Consider the following 3914-nt stretch of genomic DNA (forward strand, 5'->3'; position numbering starts at 1 on the left):
CACACAGGACGCTGGATACTTCAAAGACAGGGAAGGGTGGGGAAGGTGCAAAGCCGACAAAAGTCACGATTCGAGGTGAGCTGTCCTCACACACCTCCGCTCATATTTTTGAAACTGATAACAACGTTCCTCCCTGAGCCGCAGAACGCCGGGAAAGGGGAAGTGTGGGAAACAGATCTGCTTTTTATTTTTACAAACTTTTTTTGCATCGCTTCCTAAAATCTGAGCCTTGTACAGCTCCCAAATGCTACTCAGTGCAAGGAGCCCTAGCAGCGGGGAGGAGCAAGAGGCTGGCGGTATCACGCTGCGCCCCAGGTTCCGCCATCCAGGGACATCCCAGTCCTAATCTCGCCTCCTCCATGCTTCCCCCTCTCCCACTGCTGGCCTCGTGCTCAGTCACAGTCAACCCAGGCCCCCAAGCCCACCATCTTGATCTCCAGGAGGCTGGCTCGCCTGCTACGCGCAGCTTTCATTGTCCTTCTCCAGCCGCACCAGACCACGCTCAGCAGAGTTCCACCCCACTTCCACTCTCCCATTGGCTCTTGCTGCCCAACTGCGCCGGGGACCAGCCTAGCAGTATCTCTCACGCCCCGCCTTTGCTCCCCGCCCGGCCAGGGGCGGGGTTTCTGTTGGTCCCACCCTTTAGGGGCGGGGCCAAGCTCGCAGGCGCTCCTGAGCTGCCTCGGCAGGGCTCGGCTCGGCTCGGCTCGGCTCGGCTCGGCTCGGTTTGCAGCTCGGGTGGGGGTGGGCGGCTAGGGTGACAGCGGCGGTAGCAGAGGCTGCGGCGCGAGGCTGAGCAAGCGGTGAGCGCGGAGCCGGTAAGAGGAGGAAGTGAAGCGGCGGCCCGGAGCTCTGGAGTCCGCTGCCGGGGCAGGTCCGCCCAGATTTGCAGAGTGAGCGGCGTCGGGACCTGGGCAGACTTCTTCGCCTTGCTCCGGCCGCTGGCGCTCCGCCTGCCCTGCCCTGCCCTGCTTGTCCGAGCCCCGCATTCCGCGCCTGGACTTTCCTAGCCCCGTGGTCTGGAGCTGCTGGGACGTTCGAGCCCCGGCCTTGATCCGGAGTTCCGAGACGGGACGTTCTCGGCCCCACCATACTGACCCATCTCTGTTGGAGTGTCCTCCGCCCCCCGGTCGGCGCAAGGTGGCTCCAGCTCTGGGACTTGAGTGTAGAGGAGCCGGGACGCCCACCGGCCTCCAGCTCCCGGGGAACGAAATCTTCAGCAGCCTTGGACCGAACTGCGCCGGACTTGAAACTGTACTGGCACCGCCCGGGTCCAGCGCACCGTGAGGGGTCCCAAGCAGGCAGAACAGTCGGACGAAATCCCTGGGCTGGTGTTGCGAGTCGAAGCTGCCACCTTTCTCCGCTCTAGGTTAAGGATTTTGGGGTGCTTGCCCCCAGGGGAACACAGGGGCTTCTCCTGCCACAGTCTCCAGCGAGCCGAGGTTGCAGGTGAGAGCCCGGATGCGCGGCGGGAGCAGTCCCGGGAGCCTTAGAGGCAGGGCCCAGGTCGGCGGAGGGCGTGGAGGGGACGCGGGCAGAGATTGAACTGTTTAGGAGAGGGCGCGCGAAAGATAGTAGAGAGAAGCCCGCACTTATTGAGTGCCCATTGTGTGCAGGTCCGAGCCCCGCCCTTGCACAAATCGTTCCTTATCCAAAGCTCAGAGCAACCCCGAGATAAAAGCTATTGTGTATTGTTATGGGCGCAGACAGTTGGGGAAACTGAGGCGTGGCAGGGTTGAGGTCCTCTGCCTTCCATGTTGAGGATTAGACTGGGGAGAAGGGAGAAGATAAAGAGAGAAAGAGCAAAGAGGGAGGGGAGAAGAAAAGAAGTGAATAGCCTGCATGCACGTGAGAGCTTGGCAGGGTGGGGGCCTCTGGGGCATCGAAATCCAGGCACTGGTCCTGAAGCCGAAGAGGTCCTTCTTACCAGCCACTCTTGGGTCATGGGCATGCCACCTCCCAGGAAAGGTGAACCTGCGTTGAGGCAGGGCTTCCCTGTTCCAAAAGATCTCTTCCCGAGGTCCGGGCTGGAGGGACAACCTGCTTCCCATAGTTAATGTCCCCAAGTTACTGAAGTACTCTTTATCTGTTAAAGGACTCACCATATTGCTCCCCAAGCCACAGCCATGTGGAAGCTGGAGCTGTGGTCCCTCAGAACTCAGCCACCTTCCTTTGGCATTATTAATGAGGACACTGAAGACTTGTGGGGGGCACAGTGACCCCAGGTCCTAAAGCCAGTGAGTGGTTGAGAGAGAAGTAGACCTGAAAGATTTCCAAACATCCATCAAGGGGTCTGCTCCCCTTCCTAGCTCACACCTTTTGGGTCTGTGGCTCGGGTTTCCCCAGCCCCAGCATGCAGTTGAGGTAAGTGCGTATGAGACTGCAGAGAGTATGTGTGGTTGGAACTGGGGCTCAAAGAAGCCTGACTCCAGCCTCTATGTGCAAAATGGCCCAGGGCAGACCTTCTCCAGCTCTTAAGGTTAGGGCTGCCGGATCTGGGGACACACAGTCCAGGTGCTTGATTCCCAGGCAGAAGTGCCTCCCGCTCGCTGCCCTGGGATCTTTGTAGGAGAGGGTATTGTGAAAGAGCATTTGGCACGGACTCTGTGGGCTCTTGTTCTGGGTGGGGCTGGGGAGGCATATGGCCTTGGTCTGGGCACTATGGCCTTGGCTGGAACTGGTTAACCTTTGTTGGGCTGGACTCCCTGGAGTGTGGGGAAATTACCTTGGAAAGCCCCTGGGAGATGGAGCAGGGTCTTAAAGATGAGAAGCCTGTTCCTGGGGTTGGAGGGGTTAGAGCAGCCTAGAAGGTGTCTAAGGGGCTTGGGATTTCCCCCTCCCCCACCTCTGCCTGAGGATTCAGGTCTCATAATAATCCTTGCATCTAAACAGAGCTCCCTTTTTGATGAACTAATTTCACACCTGTGATCTCATTTCACTGTGTGCTGGAAAGAGCTGGGAACCTCCGGTGAGGCAGAGCAGGAGACTAGGGGAAGCCTCCTTCTGAAGTCTCACCTGCAAGATGGGGGTCAGAGCACGGTGCTACCTACTCGGAAAGAGAGGGTCCCACAGGCAAACTGTTGAGCGCTAAGGAGTTGTGGAGCTTGCCCAATATGGGCTTGCTATTTAAGGCTATCTTGTGTGGGAAGCTGAGGCTCAGAGAGGTGAAATCTTTGACTCGGGCCTGCTGAGTTTGCTTCAGGGACTATTTTAGTGTCAACTGTGAAGTGTTGTAGAAGTGATGCAGGTGGGCTAAGCGGCAGACTGGAGCCTAAGTGGCCAGTGGTCAGTGCTGTGTGGCAAAAAAGGTACTCGGCCTCTGGGGTCACGGGCAGCCATGTTACCCTCTGAGCCCTCTGCTTTTCTAGGAGAGTGGAATGGCTCTCCCACCAAGATTAACTGAGCTACAGATACACAGTGCCTGGCTACCATCCAGTTCCTTCCCTACAGAGAAAGGAAACTGGAGTTTTGACCAGGAAGTCTGGGAAATCCTCAAACTTGTTTGAGGTTAGAACACACACAGGTGGCAGTCACAGGCTGAGAGACTTCAACAGCTTTGTCCATCTCGGGTTCCTGGGCAGATAAGGCTCCCTGTGCTTCCTGTCCTGGTTACAAAGCCTTCTCTAATCTACTTGGAGACACTGGGAAGGGGCCCTGGATTCTAACAGTCCTCACACCCACTGTGGCTTCCTGTGGGGCAGGAGCTGGTGTCCATTCCCTGTGGCCCATTGTCTGGCCTCCCTCAGCACAGGGTACAGTGAATAATTTATCATTCCCCTCGCTGGGAGGCAGGCTAGGGAAATAGCAGCATTCTGCTGTGCTTCCGTCCCTCCAGAGGAGGCCAGGGGCTCCTGTGTGTACCTCAGTCTGGGTTGTGCTCCGTGTATGTGTGTGTGTGTGTGTGTGTGTGTGTG

At 57.7% G+C, this 3914-nt stretch overlaps 1 protein-coding gene across 2 annotated transcripts in view; it reads left to right on the forward strand.

The window, feature by feature from the left end:
* The first annotated feature begins 645 nt into the window (after positions 1 to 645).
* Positions 646 to 3914, forward strand: part of Gdpd5 (glycerophosphodiester phosphodiesterase domain containing 5) — a 79308-nt gene continuing 76039 nt past the window's right edge. Inside the window, exon 1 of one of the 2 annotated variants that reach the window (XM_021167108.2) lies at positions 646 to 1449. The gene's annotated coding sequence lies outside the window, so the exon portion shown is untranslated. The remainder of the gene's footprint in view (positions 1450 to 3914) is intronic. The other variant, XM_029480154.1, reaches the window with a different exon arrangement.

The sequence above is a fragment of the Mus caroli genome, chromosome 7 (genome assembly GCF_900094665.2).
Source record: "Mus caroli chromosome 7, CAROLI_EIJ_v1.1, whole genome shotgun sequence".
Classification (NCBI taxonomy): domain Eukaryota; kingdom Metazoa; phylum Chordata; class Mammalia; order Rodentia; family Muridae; genus Mus; species Mus caroli.